We start from the raw sequence: 18,792 nt of genomic DNA on the forward strand, positions 1-18,792 counted from the left end.
AATATCACAATAATACCAGGTTAGCTATGAAACCAAACACACAGTGCTGCTAGTAAAACAATATCTTATTTATTTCCGAGAATATCGAGTGACAAGGATTTCATCCAGTGGCTGAAGGTTTAAATAATGGAGATGGTATAATATGGATGTATTATTGGAGAAAAGGCAATTCTGTCTCAGCAAACCACAACATGTATATCTCCAGGTGTGCAAACATCTACAAAAGGACTCCTAAAATTGAAGGCAAGACTTCCAGGAACCAAAAAGAGAAAAATTTAACCCTGCGCTCACCCAACAGAAAAGCAGCTCACACAACAAATAGGATATTGTCAAAATTTCAGTGCATAGACAAGTGTAGCGCTTGTAAATTTAAAAACTTATATACATTTATAAGAGTAAAGAAACTTCTATATCGATCAACAATGAATACAAAATATGACAAATTAACAAATAAAGTCTTTGATGATCTTCAGGTGTTTTTTAGACTGAAAGAGGCTGATGTTAGTCCAAAAAAGTATATAATTCCTTATTCACCACGTGGGTAACGCATGCAAAGATGTGATGGACCCTCCACATAGAGAAAAAGTGAAGGCTTACCGGAAGGATTGAACTCATAGGAACGTACGTTCAATGAGTCAATCAAGCTTGTAGCCCCAACGGGCAATGAGAAGGAAGGGCCTCACGATTAGATGGCGACAAGACTCCCAAACATATCCAGACTCCTGACGGAACTTTAGAATGGATGGCAGACCTTCCCACAGATCATCTCAGATGGATAGCCGATCACCTCCCGTCCACCATCCTCCTCCGAACCTCCGCTTTCTCTACACACACCGCATGCGCCCGGCTCGCTGGCAACAGCAGGATGCGAAGGACACCTAGCAGCGGGGCCGCCGTCATCACGGAAACCCTTGACGTATGGCCAATGCCGCGTCAGGTAACCAAGGGGAGGTGGGAGCATATGGGGAGAGGAGAGAAAGTAAGGAAAAGCGATATAGCGGGGAAAAGCATGTGAGGGTGCCGTGAATATAGGTGCAAAAGTGGAAAACAAAGGGGAAGAAAGGGGGGGAGGGGAAGAAAGGGGGATGGAGAGGGAAGGGGGGAGGACAGAGAAAGAGGTGAGAGGGAGAATCTGGGGATACCATATGTAATTGCCAGCGGGAGCCTGGGGGCTAGATAAGACCCAAAAAAAAATTTTTATTGGGAATTTAGTAAAAGGACTCATTGTCATAAATAAAGTAAATGGTACCAAAAATGGTTAGAGTGCCCGCTGGATGATTATCACTGATAAATACCAGATTTGAAGAGAGGTGTGAAAGAAGTAAAAGGTCCCCAAAAGGGGAGAAAAGTACCAGGTATATATAAATACAAGGTATATAAACATCCGATGAGTCATTGCTAAAGTAATACTTGGATGATCAAAATTGCACGTTGTATGTCATGATAACCACATCATGGATGGAAAAGAAAACACACATATAAAATCATCATCTTTCATCAATGAAGCATGTGAACGACAGGTTAGTATTGAGTCCCCCAGGGTGTACCGTGCCCAAGGTATAAATCCAGTAGGCCTTGCGGCAGAGAAGTAACCGATCTCGGTCCCCTCCTCTATGGGTTGGTTTGATGTGCTCAGTCACCATCCCACGGAGCTCATGGGTTTGGTGCTTAGCTGTTACGAAGTGTATTGCCACAGGTTTGTTGGGATCAGCCTGTTCACCCTTTTCGGTCTTGGCCAGGGTGACCCTAATGTCACTTCTGTGTTTCTGGAATCTTTTCTTAAACGGGCCAACGGTCTTACCCACATATGATAATGTACAGGGGCATTTTAGCACATATACGCAGAAATCGGTATTGCAGTTATAGTATTCACGTATCAGGTAACGTTTACCCATACGTGGGTGTGTGAAATGCGTACCACAGATGAGTGAGTTGCATATATTGCAGTTGTAGCATCTGTAGCAACCTGTTTTAAGTGATATTTTGGGTAATGATTTGATGTACTTATGTCTGGGATCAGCTTGTATAAGATATGTCACGTAGCATTCTGTCCCGTTTATATGCTATCATGGGCCTGGCTTTTGTAGTGGGTCCCAGGGATCTGTCAGATAATTGAATATTACGGTTGTGTTCAATAGCGTGTTTGATCGCACCAGATTCTTGATTGAATGTGTATACGAATAATGGACAGGTGACAGGGTTGGGGGTTCTGATCCATCTCTTCTGGGCTTTGTGAAGAGCTTGGTCAAGTACCATCGTGGGGTACCCGCGCTCCAAAAATTTGTTATACATAATCTCAAGTTGCTGTTTTTTATCCTCCTCATTGGAGCAAATGCGTAGTACCCTGGCAAATTGTGAGATAGGTAGATTTCTGCGTAGGTGTTCGGGATGTGCACTCTGAAAGTGGAGCAAGGTGTTTCTGTCAGTAGGTTTCGTGTATAGGGATGTTGTGATGGTGCCATGGTTGTTGGTGATGAGCACATCAAGGAATGAGATACGTTCACAGGAGAATTCGGGATTGAACACAATTCCTGGAAAAATACTGTTCAAAAAGTCTACAAACATGCTGAACTCATCACTGCTTCCTGACCAAATAAGGAAAATGTCATCGATGTACCTCATCCATTTTACAACATACTTGTGAAAAAGGGGGGATGGGTAGATGTGTTGTTCTTCAAGGTAGCCAACAAATAAGTTGGCAAACAAGGGTGCTGCCGAGCTCCCCATAGCCGTGTCACGTATTTGTGTGAATGTCCTTCCCTCAAACATAAAGTGGTTATTAGTAAGAATAAATTCAAGACATTCAAGGATATATCCACATGGTACCCCAGGGACGTCATGTTTAGCACAGAAGTGTTCAACGGCCTGCAGGCTGGCAGAGTTTGGTATGCAGGTGTATAGGGAAGATATATCCATTGTGGCGAATTTCCAATTATTCTGAAGGGTATGGAAGGGTCTCAGCTTCTCGAGGAAATTACTCGTATCACGTGTATAGGCAGGTAAATCCTTAATGATGGGCTGTAAGTAGAAATCAATGACCTGAGCCAGTGGATGAGAAATGGCCCCGTACCGGATACTATGGGTCGGAACTTCAATGGTGTGGTGCCTTTATGAATCTTAGGTAATCCATAGATGACAGGCATGCGGGGATGGTCATTATGAAGGAAATTAGCCACTTCTTTGGTCAGCCAACTGCCCGATCGCCCTATGCTGATTAGATGAGATAAGGTATTCTTGGCACCTTCAGATGGATCTCTACTCAATGTCGTGTAGCTAGTGGAGTCGGCCAGCAGGGAGCGTAACCCTTACTGTACTCACTGTAATCCATAATAACAATACTTCCGCCTTTATCGGCGGGTTTGATAATAATGTTTTTATCGTCTTTAAGTGATTTGAGTGCAGCGAAGTCATCGGGGTTCAAATTGGTGTATGCTCTGTTTTAAGTTTTGTGGGACACATCATGTTTGATTGTCCTGATGTAGTTCTCAATAGAATGAAAATGTCCCGGAGTATGAATTTACTTTTCAATCTGAATGGAATCGGTGTGGTTCTATCGGCTGTGGTCATGGTGGGTGTCCCCGGTTGTGTGTGGAAGAATTGTTTAATTTTTAATGTACGCTCAAATTTGAACATTTCAATCTCAAAGTCAAACGGATTCAGTCTGCTGGTAGGGCAAAAAGACAGGCCTTTAGATAAAAGTTTGGACTCACCATTGGTGATGGCTCGTGAGGAAAGGTTGATTACCGGGCACGCCTGGATCACCGTCGTCCGCTGCTGCGAAGAGGTGGCACAGTCTGTTCTTTTGATGCCCCTCCTGGATCTGCATTTCCAATGACCTTTGGAAAAAGGGTCTGATGAGCTTCCCAGAGGAGGTGGCGCCTGTTGATATTCTGGCCTCGCTGTCCGATGAAGGATTTTCGGTGGGGCGATCACTCTCAGATGTGGGAAGTCGGTTGTGTCTCCTTGTTGTATCGGTGCGTGGGCGGAGCCTTCTCCTGGGACGTGTGACTCCCGTGACCCAAGGGTAAACTCGGCCCTCCTGGTAATCTTGGTTAACAAGCCTCAGTTTGTCTCTCTTGACCTGTTTCTGCTTTTCAGAGTATGCCAATATCTCACTGTCAATATTGTGTAGTGCGCTCGCAAATGCGTCGTTATCCTGGATAGGCACTGTAAGTGTTGATAATTCCCTGTTAACTTGGCACAGTTGAACCTTGACTTCTTCAATCACAATAAGCATATAGTTGAGCGAATTCTGTGTGGAGACCTCACACCACTTCTCACAGAACTCACGCTTGTGGCGTCCGATGGTAGGTTGGTTCCTGATGCGGAAACCTCTTGGGATCTTTTTTGTCCTGTAGTATTCGGATAGCGTCTGCCCGTGTAATTCGAGATCGATTTGTCTTTTCTTTAATCATTTAATTTCACGATGGATATCAGAGGTAGTGTCAGTTCCAAACGCCTTATTTTCATCAGGGGGAAACAAAATGGCCCTGTTAAACTGGGAGGATCCCGTATCATCGGATGCCTTTAGTATCTATGCAAATTTCTCAATCGGATAAATTGGTGACAACCGTGTCCCACATATGTCGGGCACGAAGGTTAATGAACCCCACGTTTGGGTAGCCACCGGGGGTGCGTAATGGAAACCCAGTACAACAGTCAATTCGGTATTCCAGTCACACACATTCCCGGACAAATGGCAAAAAGCATTGGTGGGTGCTGTAACGATTACCAGTTGGGTTCTGGAAGCATCAGACAGAAGTACATCTTCGCCAGCACACCATGGATCAGCAAACAGAATTGTCCAATCGAAAACGATCACATCACAAGGGAGGTGCAACGTTTCAGGGCCGCGCACGACCCCTTCGTCAGGCAAGTGATGGGGTGCACAGTAAAACACAAAATATATATAGTGGCCACCAATTAAGAGAACAACAAGTGCAGAGTGAAAGAAATAGTCCCCTCCCCCTCCCACTGACATCAAACTGATGTCAGAATCCCGCCAAAATCATTAAAAATAATAGTCTATACAGATAACCTGTAATCATAACAGAAATGACAAGCATAAAATACTGTAATGTAGATTCTGTAACTGAGATCCATTGTGTCCGATCGGCTAGGATTGCCAATTCCGCCCGCTTGGGGTGCACTGTTGCCTAGGACCCAGTGACTGTCTGTCAGCTGGAGGACCAGGGAGCCAATCGCATAGCGCTATGTTTGTAGCGCATGCGCCCGGCTCGCTGGCAACAGCTGAATGCGAAGGACGCCTGGCAGCGGGGCCGCCGTCGTCACGGAAACCCATGACGTATGGCCGACACTGCGTCAGGTAACCAAGGGGAGGTGGGAGAGGAGAGAAAGTAAGGAAAAGCGATTTAGCGAGGAAAAGCATGTGAGGTGCTGTGAATATAGGTGCAAAAGTGGAAAACAAAGGGGAAGAAATACCATGACAAGAACAAAGTGATAAAGCAAAGAGGAAAGAAGTAGAAAGTAGAAAGGGAAAAGGTATCTGAAACAGATAAAAACCTATGTCGTGGCAAGAATGACAGGGTAAAAAAGGGGGGAAAAAGGGGGGAAAAAGGGGGAAAAAAGGGGGGGAAGGAAGGAAAAACAAAATAAACAAAGCACAGGGTGCGAGGTTAAGGAAATATGAGACAAGGTACAGTGTATAGGACAGGAAAAAAAAAAGAAAAGAAAAAAGGAAAAAAAGGGAAAAAAAAGGAAAAAAAGGAAAAAAAGGAAGAAAAAAGGGGAAAAAAAGGGGTAAAAAAGGGGGGGGAGGGGGGAAGGGGAAGGAGGGGGGAAGAGGGGGGAAAAGGGGGGGCGGAGGGGGGGAGAAAGGGGGAAGGAGAGGGAAGGGGGGAGGACAGAGAAAGAGGTAAGAGGGAGAATCTGGGGATACCATATGTAATTGCCAGCGGGAGCCCGGGGGCTAGATAAGACCCAATACATTTTTTATTGGGAATTTAGTAAAAGGACTCATTGTCATAAATAAAGTAAATGGTACCAAAAATGGTTAGAGTGCCCGCTGGATGATTATCACTGATAAATACCAGATGTGAAGAGAGGTGTGAAAGAAGTAAAAGGTCCCCAAAAGGGGAGAAAAGTACCAGGTATATATAAATACAAGGTATATAAACATCTGATGAGTCATTGCTAAAGTAATACTTGGATGATCTATTTCTTTCACTCTGCACTTGTTGTTCTCTTAATTGGTGGCCACTATACAGATGTTGTGTTTTACTGTGCACCCCATCACTTGCCTGACGAAGGGGTCCTGCGCGGCCCCGAAACGTTGCACCTCCCTTGTGATGTGACCGTTTTCGATTAAATAACCTTTTTTTGACAATTCTGTTTGCTGATCCATGGTGTGCTGGCGAAGATGTACTTCTGTCTGATGCTTCCAGAACCCAACTGGTAATCGTTACAGCACCCACTAATGCTTTTTGCCATTTGTCCGGGAACGTGTGCGACTGGAATATCGAACTGACTTTTGTCCATGAACTGCCATCATCCGACCGGTGTCAACTTCCACAGATACCTGGGTTCTTGATTTCCTGTATCCCAACTCATTTATCATCCCTGTCAGTTAGGTTCTCTTTGAAGTTCGCTTGCATAGCAGCTAATCAGGAAATTCTCATAGACAGATCAGAGCCAACATTGTCATGCGCAGCTAGAAGCTTAACGGGCTACATTCCAACCTGGGGGGCAGCATCCTGTCCTCCCGAAAGTGTGAAACTTTCATTCTTTCAAAAACCATGGGAGTCTGGCTTCTCTTGGGAGTAAGGAAACATGTGTACAAAATCCAGAAATCTGATATTCATGTTGAATTCCAACACCACCTTAAGAGGGGAATGTAATAAATTACCATGCCCTGTAAAATATATATACGTATAGGGAAAAGATGTAAGGTACAATATGTAAATATAGATTTGTGGACTTATTATAAGATATGGGCCTGGTTGTGTTTACAAGACTGTCAATAATGTCTCCTGACTTTTAAAGGACAAAAGCTTCTGTTCAGTGCCTTCATTAGCATGCTAAAGCCAAATTATTTGTTTGGTAAACACATTTACCCTTTGGCTTTGGGGGGATTGTTGAATATAGGTCGTGGCCAGTTACTAGATATTGGGGGTTATTTACTAAAGGCAAATCCAATGTGCACTTCAAGTGCACTGGGAAGTGCATTGCAAGTGCACTTGGAAGTGCAGTTGCTCTAGATCTGAGGGGGACATGCAAGGATGATAAACAGCATTTTTGCTTGCACATAATTAGATGATAGAAATCAGCAGAGCTTTCCCTCATTTCCGATCTTCCCCTCAGATCTACAGCTACTGCACGTCCACTTACATGCTAATTTGGGTACAGTTTCTCCTAAAGCCTAGGGTGATGGCAGACTTAAAGAACGTGTATACATGCTGTAGACATTGGTCACCAGAGATCTTAAGTATTATGGCATAATATCACAAAAGGTAACACAGTACCCCAGTTCCACTAGAAAGAGATAATAGTAGAATGTAAACGGTGAAGAGAGTCAAGTCAACTGAAACTCCTGGATGCACTAGAATGGAGTACTCTGGAGCTCCTGGGTAAGAGCTCTGGTGTAATCCAGAACCGAAAACACACAACATTAGTTGCAAGTAGCAACAAGAATCAGCCACTAGTGAGTGTCCAGCCATTTCAAAGCTGCCTCCGGGGTGTTGAAGAAGCAGGTACGGTCCCTGTCAATGATCAGAAAATTGTTGGGATAGACAAGGCTAAACTTGATGCCTTTGTCCCAGAAACTGAAAATCCCCATGCGCGACAGATGAGACTTATATCGGTGGCCAGGAAATCTATTTTAGTGTTTAGTGCCTCCTTATAGGTGTAATCACTGCCAGGAAGTCAGCACTTCAGGGGGTCCCCTCCTCTCCATCCCTGAGTGCCGAACAACATAGCTGCAGCTGGAGACCACATGGTCAAGATGGCCACCGAAGGAGAAAGGCGGGGAGTACTTGCCTGAGGCAGGGCCAGTCGCAACTAGCTCAGGGACATCAGGATCACTAGGCATGTCACGCAGGCACACTGGAGGTTAGAGGCACGGTTCTCAGTCTGGAGTGGTTAGAAAAGAGCGTGATGGAATCCTGAGGAGAAAAGCAGGATTGGAGCTCCTGCCCCCATCGTCTAGTCAGGTTTACATCCTGGTCACGCCCCCAGAAAAGTTTAACATTAGTGAATTTTCTCTTATTTTAGTAAATATGCCATGTATTTTACAGTGATGTATTTTACAGTAATGTGTTTTACATCACTTTGCAAGAAATACACAATTCCATGCAAACAAAATAAAAAACAGTATTTTTGCTTGCACATGATTGGATGATGGAAACCAGCAGAGCTTCATGTTACCTGTATACTATATTTGAGATTTAATATCTCTCAGATATGATTTGGGTTAAATGAGGAGTTCTTTGACCATGAGTGAAAGCTTTAACACAATAACAAAAATGCATTGGTAAATAGTAAGGAGGCCTAAACTAATACACAGCAATCTATCTTTTGTACAGGAAAAGGGTAAAAATCATGGATTACGTGAAGGAATACAGAATCTAATACCAAAAACCTAAATACAAACAATGAGAGGGATAAGACATAAGATAAAAATTTAGATCTAAGTGCAAGGGAGCTATTCCATAGTTACCATGCTACTGCATGTACGTTCTCTATTCTGGTGACTGCCCTTCCACCTAAAGTGATCTCTCCCCTCCCATCTAGTCTGCGTATATCATTACATGCCGATGCCTCATTGGTTGGCATGGCATGGCTCTGATTGGTGGGCCTCCCTATTCCTGATTAGGGACTGGCTAAATCTCCAATCCCTATACTTTGCATAAGTCAGCCCCCTTTAATGCAAATACTTGGCACAGACAATTTTGAGCAGGAGATGTAACTTGAAGATACATGACGTTTTCAGGGAATTTAAGTATTGATGATGGACTGGCCATCTTCATTGCATATCTAAAAGAGGGATCCTTTGAAGTGAATATTTGTAGAACAAAGAGGTTTGGGTTCCATTGTTTAGATAAACAAGCTTAGGCACCAAATCGTCTTTATAACAGGGATTTCTGGGAAGCTATATTACACACCCACATTGATACAACTCTAAATGAAAATTATTCATAATTACAATATTTTACAGCTGTTAATAGAGATTTCACATAAACTCATAAGGCAACATTCCCTTCATTCACTAAGCAAAGTGAAATTTCCATTGCAGAGTGGACAGAATATTTGCGTTTAGTAAATCATCCGTAAAGACTGCAAACTGCTGTTCACATATTTCCATGACATTTGTTAGGTTAAGTAAAATCTGTCACTGTTAAAGTTTCTTTGTAGAAAATGCTTAAAATTCACTTCAGCAAAGCTAAGATTTTGTCTCTAAAGAAATCTAGTGATGGATAACATAACAGCATGTACAAGTACCAAAACCGCAGTCTAGAAATAATGAAACATACCATATTTTACAAGGTCTATGACATGGTCTCATTTTATGCAGTTTAAGACTAATTGGTTCATTATGCTGTGTTTACTTGTCACACCTTTAGCCTTATAAATGAATTAGCTGTTTAGTTACAATAACAATCCAAGCAAAAATATAGAAAATTACATGTTCTACTTTTATTCTTTAGGTCTTGTTTTAAAACCATATTTTTCTACAAATTAAATCAGCCAATATATTTCTGAGTGTGTGGAAAGCAAGAGTAGATATGGCGCTGCTCTTATGGGGTAAAATTTTCCGTGGTGAACAATTACCCTGTTTGGTGCTTAATGTGATTACTTATATTCTGTGGATCTTAAATAATGTGTGTAAATGATAAAAGTTGGTAAAATACATAAATAAAATACCTGTGTATACCGGAAATAAATAATAATAGTTTCTTATCGAAATGTGTTCCAAAATTAAATACGTGAATGATTTAGATCAAAATCTATGATTATTTGTTAATACAAGGTTGTTAGTTCTATTCTCACTCTAATGCATATTTCTACCTCATTATAATATGGGTGGAATTCCAAAATAAAGTATTATATTTCATTATCTATATGAAAAATAACAACGTGCAAATAGTGCATGAATAGTGCTGGAATTGCAATCAGAGTGACTTGTGCTGGGTTATACAAAAAAGTGACTTGTGTGCTTAAAAACCAGTGTTTTTGGATAAGAAAAGTTCTATTGATTACAAAAGTCTTTAGAGTTGTTCTGAGGGAAACCCCTCTTTGGGAACAAATTGATATGGGAAACTTCTTGTCCAGGTGCTGGCTAGATAATGGTGCTTCAATAGCGTGCTCTTATTCTGCTTGCACTCACCGGACTCACTTCCCCCTGCAGGGGTACAGGCAGTCACAGTATTTGCCACTGTGTAGCAACTCCACGGTCTGTACTTTTAAATGTTGATTTACCGATTTACATATAAAAGAAAGGAGGGATGCCCATAGTGTAAAACCGTATTGGGAAACTTTATTATAGCTGATAAAGTAATGTAATCACATTTACAAGGCAAAAAAACAAGCATAAAAGAAAGCGTTGGTCCCGTCATGAACAGCCTGTGTTCATTTGACTGGAGGTGCTGCAAGACGTCCGTAAGTCCCGCCCTATGCGCGTTTCATCATCAGGCTTCTACTGGGGCGTCCATATTTCTGAGTGCAGAATATAATATCCTAGTTTTTAGTCTTCTGTTTAGTTTTCTGTACATATGGCTCATAGTAGCCATCCACTGAACCTTATTAGGAGTATTCCTTATGAGCAATTATTTTAGAAGAAAAAAAAAAACTACTTTAGACAGTGATTCAAAAAAAGAAGCTTGGCAATGTAAAAAATATGTTAGCAAATGTAGATACAAGGATAATGATATCAAATGTAAGCTCTCAGTGGCTATCACAGGGATCTTATGAGATATCAAAATGATTTAAACCAGGATAGACAGCATAGTCAAAGCTGGCAAAAGTAGGATTTGAGAATTCAAAACCTTCAAAGATCTCCATAACTCCCACAGGAAACTGTGAATGAATGACATGGCTGTGGGGGCAGAGAACCACACAGAAGCCCTACTTTTAAAAAATTCCAGCAAGTGGAAGGAGAGGAACCTCCACCCACTCTCCCCCTTCCTTGCTGCTATTTCTATGATTAGGCCCTACGGGGTGAAATGAATTAGAGCCATGGCTTCAGGTGGGAGGCTACAGCGTGTTCTGGACTTTCAATAAACATGCATTAGCTGGATTTCAAGACATCATCGGTGTGTCTAGTTTTGTTTGACTTGTAGCATGATGTGAAGTATTAACAGGCTCCTTGGCTTTAGCAACTGGCTAGCTACATGAAACTAAGGAGGAGCAGTTTTTGAGCACTGAAATTGTATCTAATAGAGACCAGTATTGTTTATCACACTTTATATGTGGGCCTCTTCAACCTCATATGTCAATCCTGGTAACATCTAGTGATACTGGCACAAGATCAGGCATCTTTTCTGGGAAATTCTCATAAGAAAGAGCAATAATAATATCATTAGTTTGCATTTGATAGTTACAGTGCATTGAAAAAGTATTCATACCCCTTGAAGTGTTTCATATTTCATCATGTTGCAACCAAAAACGTAAATGTATTTTATTGGGATTTTATGTGAAAGACCAACACAGAGGGGCACATAATTGTGAAGTGGAAGGAAAATGATAAAGAATTTTTACAAATAAATATGTGAAAAGTATTAGTATTTAGCCCCCATGAGTCAATACTTTGTAGAACCACCTTTCATTGCAAGTCTTTTTGGGGATGTCTCTACCAGCTTTGCACATCTAGAGAGGGAAATGTTTGCCCATTCTTATTTGCAAAATAGCTTAAGCTCTGTCATATTGGATGGAGAGCATCTGTGAACAGCATTTTTCAAGTTTTGCCACAGATTCTCAATTGGATTTAGGTCTGGACTTTGACTAGGCCATTCTAAAACATAAATATGCTTTGATCTAAACCACTCCATTGTAGCTCTGGCTGTATGTTTAGGGATGTTGTCCTTCTGGAAGGTGAACCTCTGCCCCATTCTCAAGTCTTTTGCAGACTCTAACAGGTTTTCTTCTAAGATTGCCCTGCATTTGGCTCCATCCATATTCCCATCAAATCTGAGCAGCTTCCCTGTCCCTGTTGAAGAAAAGCATCCCCACAACATGATGCAGCATCCACCATGTTTCACGGTGGGGATGGTGTGTTCAAGGTAATGTGCAATGTTAGTTTTCCGCCACAAATAGCATTTTCTTTTAGTCCAAAAAGTTCAATTTTGGGCTCATCTGACCAAAGCACCTTCTTCCACGTGTTTGCTTTGTCCCCTACATGGCTTCTCACAAACTGCAAACAGGACTTCTTATGGCTTACTTTCAACAATTGCTTTCTTGTTGCCACTCTTCCATAAAGGCTAGATTTCTTGGAGTGCACTACTAATAGTTATCCTGTGGACAGATTCTCCCACCTGAGCTGTGGATCTCTGCAGTTCCCCCAGAGTTACCATGGGCCTCTTGACTGCTTCTCTGATTAATGCTCTCCATGCCCGGCCTATCAGTTTAGGTGGACAGCCATGTATTGGTAGGTTTGCAGTTGTGCCATCCATTTTCGAATGATGGCTTGAACAGTGCTCCATGAGATGTTCAAAGCTTGGGATATGTTTTTATTAACCAAACTCTGTTTTAAACATTAACCCTGACCTGTCGAATGTGTTTCTTGCCCTTCATGATACTCTTTTTTCACTAAGGTTCTCTAACAAACCACTGAGGGCTTCACAGAACAGCTGTATTTATACTGGGAAACACAGATTTTGCAATTGTTCAGTAGGGCAGAGGTGGAGGAGAAGCATTGCCATGGGCTTATTGATGCATGCTACAATACCTCTCTCATGTTTCTGTAATTTGAGTGTCTCCTGATTCTTGTGGCATTGACCATGCTATAGGGCCCACCAACTCCCAACATCCTGTCCCATTTATCATTTTTAGTTATTATGTTGAGATAAGTGTTAGTCATTTCTGGGTGCCTCTTTAGGGGAACCACTTTGTTACCTACTGCTGCTATATACCCTCAGCCTCTCCTCCATTGTTACAATTCTAAACCTCTTTTATTCTAACACTCTACTTAATACCCCATATTTCCTTTTACCTTTTCTTTCACCTACCTAATACCATTGCAAGATTTATTACTCAAATGTTTTCTCTCTTCCTTCCATAAATTCACGGCATAGCTCCTTCACTACCTCCTCATCTTTTCCCTTCCACTTATCACTTATTTCTATCTTTCACCCTCTATCTCCCTAACCCACCATTATTTCTTATTTTCCTCTTTCCCCAGTATGTTTTCTCCATTCTCTATAGCCCCCTTTTTTTTCTCCAGTCTTACCTCCTTTGCCTATAAGTTTGACTGTTAAAAAGAAACTATGTATTTTTTTCTCAATAAACATGAAAGGTATCAATATTCCAGAGAAAACATGTATAGCCCTGGGCCCTAGCACATACTAAGAAGTGTAATGTGCAATTTTTTTTTTTTTTACAAAAGAGTTATTTTAAACACAGCTATATTCGCAGACCTGTCAACTAGTATTACCTGAAAGTATCCCAGGCTATGGATTCTTACTCAAAAACCAATGGAATTCTATCTTTTTAGAGAATATTTCAAATTTTGAGATAGAAATGGTTCAGCCCTCCTCAGATGGGGGAATCCAAACATATACTGCATCTCGTGTAATGCACTAAGCGTTTGTGCCCCCCCCCCTGTGCGTTTTTTGGCATTATACTATATATCCACTCAGAACTTCAACCCACTGTCTATGGCTCCATTATCTTAGGTTCAAATTTAAATTTGGCTTTGAACCCTTTAATGGATGCATTAGACACTTTGCATTTTGATATAGAATTCTGAAAAACATAAAAATGTATTGGCAAAAATATGTCCATTAAACACATGCCAATTGCTTCACCTGAAGGAAAGCAATTACACATTTTAAAACATTCCAGAATCAACATTTTAGACCTCCCTCTAATTAGTAATGCATAAACTTTGCCTTAAATGCACTAAGACCGCACACCCATCCCACTAACCCTCTAGCTGGGACAAGGCCTCAGACTTCATATGGCTCCCAAACCCCTGTCTCATGAACGGTACCAAAAACAGTACCCATAACAAAGATGGTATTAAGAAAACTATTCACCAATGCTTTACAGAAAATTATGCATGTGATGTAGTTCCCTTCTCTTTGTGGGAGCATCCCATTGTGCGTCCTATGAGGTACTTCCTAGCCTGCAGGCCTAGACTTAAGAATCTATATATGGAACAGCTTTTAATGATCTTAACAAACTTGTTTCTGTTACTTTTATCTACAGTTACGCTTATAATAAAGCCTACTTGTAGGTAAAATGAATATCTCCTAAACACGCACCATTTAGGAGATATTCCAATGAGCAGCAGCCAGTAACCTCACCAGTGCATTCGCTGCAAAGGGACGACATACTCATGCCATCCCTTCAGATCTCTGTGCTGCAGCCTTGACTCCACAGCCATCATCACGGTTTGGCCCGGGGAATGAAGAGAGGGTGAAGTTGGAGTCCCTGTCAGTGGTGACAGTGAACTGGAGGGCTTTGTTTTAAGGCAAGTCTCTCATAATGTGCTAGTATGCCATGCATACTAGCACTTTATGACATTATCTTGCAGGGGGACCAGGCTTTTTTTCTTTCAGCATTTACTACCGCTTTAACAGGAACCCAAAAATGTTTGCAAAAAGAGTGACCCTCCTTCTTCTGTTGAGTTATAAGCAAGAATCAAAGATGTTGAGATCATGGAATCTCTCACAGCACACCTAATACATTGGATAAACACAATAAGGTCTGGCACCTTATTTAAGATCCTTCATGACCTTCTAGATGGCCATCAGTTCCTGCATCGTGGAGGGGGGTTGGTGTTTCAGAGAGTGGACAGCTTTGCATCTTCTTTTCTCTTCCTTCTTTCTTTTTATGATTCTGATACACTTTGTAACTAGACATGTGCACTGCCGAAAAATTTGTTTTAGTTTCATTGTTTTTTTGGGGGCTTTTTTTCAGTTTTTTTGCAATTGCAATTGATTGCAATTCGTAAATTCGTAAATCTGGAAATCCAAAAGTAAATCTGAAAATTAGAAAGAATTAAAATTCTAAATGATAACTAACTAACTAATAACTAACTATTAAAGTATAGGTATTGGAATTTCCTTTCAAATTTGTCTGTTAGTGAACGTAACGAATAAGAATTTATACAAAGTTACAAATGGAACAGAACAAATTAATAATAACTAATAATAATAATAAGTTTGTATTACTATTATTGTTATTTATTATTATTAATTAGTTATGTTCCATTAATTTAGATATGGCATTCATTATTTGGGATAATTCATAGCGTTGGATAAATTCGTATTCGTTACCTTCACTAACAGCCAAATTTGAAAGGAAATTCCAATACCTATAATTTAAGTTAGTAATAGCTAAGTTATTATTAATTATTATTTCAGATTTAGGAATTTTCAAATTTATGAATATTCAGAAATTTTTTTTAAACGGGTTTTTGTTAATTCGGATATCTCAGAATTAACGTATTTGTCGAAATTCATTAAAAAACTAATTCGTAACAAAACGAATTGCACATGCCTATTTGTAACACATTCATTGCTGAGATAGAAATAATTCCTGGTTTGACATTTGGTTCGCATTGAATTGCGTCTGAGCAATCCTAATCTTATTGTTCTGAGCTCTGCAGACAAAATAACACTTCCTGGTAGGCTATGTTAAGCTACACTACTTTTTCTAGTATTGAATCCACTGTTTTGTAAATTGTTTAGTATGTAAGTGTTCCTGAACTAGCTGGAGTTTTTTTGACTTCCGGATATTGTCCTAGATGTAATCTACCTGTCTGGTATATTTCTATAATATTTTAAGCAGAATGCTGTACAAAGTACTTTATACTTGAAATTGTCAATAAAAAGTGTTAATTATAAAAAATAAAAACTATTTTGCAAATATACTCTCTTATTACTTATTTACCCACCTCACTTCACTGGTTTCTTTAGACCAGGTTGTTTCAACATTGGGAAGATAAGCCAAGATGAAACTATTAAAACTTTAAACTTGATCCACTACAGCACAAGAAAAAAATCAAGGGTCCTGTCCAGCGACACCCACAGTCCATGTCCAAGTATATGCTATGCTGTTCCACCCTTTCTCAATAACTTACAGCACCCATTAGGGTTGTATTTTCTCACTGATTATATTACTTTGGTACTCCTGACACATGTTAAGACTATCTTCCCTTTTGGTGATAACGGAAAAAGCTTCCCTTTATCTCTGGATAAATATTTAAAAAAAAACTAGAGATACTGTTTACTTTGAATTTACCCCAAAAAATTAGATCAGATTTGGCTAAATAGGAGTCCCTATTTTTTTGGTTTGGCAAAATGGCCATTGTTAAGATGAATTTCCTTCTCCACGTATCATACCTGATGGGAGCCAAATTCAAATTTCTATTTATTTTCTAAAAAATATGGGGTCTGGTAGTTCTGAGTACAACTCAAAGACCTTTTTGGAGGAGGGGGTGGAGGTGAAAAATCTATCACTAAGTTTCAAGATGTGAGGTAACACCCTCAGCTCCAGTGGTGTGCTCCAGCCTGCATTTTTCCAGGCTATCAACAATGATAACCAGTGCACAGTAAAGGAGAGAAAATATCAAAATACTCTTGCCCAGGTTTGCTGGACCACATGTCTGTGGTCATTTGGACACTGTGTGGTTCAGTGACATGGTGAACTTAGCTTTCACATGATGGTGAAAAGCAGGCATGGTTTTCTGGGTCAAAAATGGTGGCCAGGAACCTGCAACTGTGTGACAGCACAGGTCACAAATTTGAAGAACGGGATGGAGGCCAGAAGGAGTGGGAGCAGCTGTTAAGCCAGGAATTCTACAAAGCTGGCATTGAAATACTAGACATGGGGTAACTGAGTGTGTATTTGTTTCTCAGAAGCTGTGGATTGGACCAGGGCTGGGACAAGGGGTGGGCAGAAGGGGCCGCTGCCCTAGGCACTGTGGTATCATGTGAGATGGGGGGCACCACAAGGAGATTAGGGGGGGCTTGTGTTGGGCGGCAGGGGATAAGAATTGTACTAGGAGGGTAAATTTGAGGAGGTGGGAGTGGTGATTTGAGCGGATATGTGTTGGGGGGTGGGAGAAAAAGATTTGTGCTCAAAGGGGGATTTTTTTTGGGGGGGTTGTGCTAGTAGGGATTATTGGGGTTATTTGTGCTAGGAGGGGGAATTTAGGAGCGATTTGTGCTAGAATAGGAGATAGGGATAATTTGTGCTGGGGGGGTTTGAAGTGGGGGAGAGGATTTGTGCTCAGAGGGGAGATTTAAGGGGTAGAGGATTTGTACTAGGAGGGGAAAAATTTGTTTCGGGGGCATTTTAGCTGGGGGGGGGTGGGGAGACAAGGATTTGTGCTTGTGGTTGGGAAGGAGATTTCAGCAGGGGCAGATTTTTATTGCGAGGAGGGGGAATTTATGCTTAGGGGGTAGGCATGCAGATTAGTGCTTACTTTTTTTTGTGGGGGGGATTATTGCTGACACATAATGCTCATACATCTTGTGTGTGTGTGGGGGGGTGAAATTTGGTATGTTCTCCCTGGACTCTAGATGTCCCTGTCCCAGTACTGGATTGGACACATACCTGCTCAAAGATAAAGCTAGAAATATCAAGGCAGGGTTTGGCATCTCAGAGCAAGGTTTCATCCTACACTGGAAATGCTGTAAAGTAAGCCTCCTACATCCATTTTAAGACTTATATTCCTATCGCTTTTAGTTGAAGATGTAGTAGTGGAAAGGGAGGATAAGGGTAGAGGAGTATGGGCCTTTTACTGCGACCAGGAGCATTCATTGGCTGCTTTGATCCTGCTTTGTGGTGAGCAGTCATGCGTTTCTTCTTGCATGGGGTACTCAAATGACCAATAGGTTTACCACACTGTCACGGAACGTCCCACACTCCACTTGAGTGCTTCCGTCAGTATACCGCTTCCTAAGTTCTGGAACACGAGTCCAATGGATCTGGCTATAGGAACCCCCAAGAACTAGACAACACCAGTCTTGGAGTACATCAGAACTAACGCTTTATTTGAGATCTCACACACATTTATACACCAGGCTGACTCAACCAACGCTAACCTAATTAACCTAATTAACATGAGCTCCAATAGGAGTCGTCCCGTCTCCTACATTGTATAGAGGACAATGTGATCAGCTCATTCAATTAACATACATTACCATAAACATCAAAACAGGGTTAATTAGAACAAACAACAATGAGTTGAATACCCTTAGAACCTAGACTAAATTTATTTACATTAAACCCATTATAGCTGACATCAGACAGGTGAGTGGAGTTGATGGCATTAGCATCTCCTCACAGGATGTGTCCCAACAGTATAATTCAGTCTTATTCTAATATGGCATATAACGGGTTCCAGAGTCTGTGTGTTTTGGGGGGACATGGAGCTGAATCCAAAGTAACACCAACCCCAGGGTCCCCAGGCATACAGCTCACAGAGAGCACCATTCCCCCAAATGCTAGGGCCCATAATCGGTGGGCAACAGGCTTGCGTTCAGTCCCCTCCAATAGCCTCTGTCCCGGGTGAGTTTGTCACATTTCTCTCCTTTCGGCAGGAGACTAACAAAGGAGGAGACCCCAGACGGGTTGACTCCGAAGTTAGTAAGTAGCTCCAATCCTCTA

This window comes from Aquarana catesbeiana, linkage group LG09 (genome assembly GCF_042186555.1).
Source record: "Aquarana catesbeiana isolate 2022-GZ linkage group LG09, ASM4218655v1, whole genome shotgun sequence".
NCBI classification, from domain to species: Eukaryota; Metazoa; Chordata; class Amphibia; order Anura; family Ranidae; genus Aquarana; species Aquarana catesbeiana.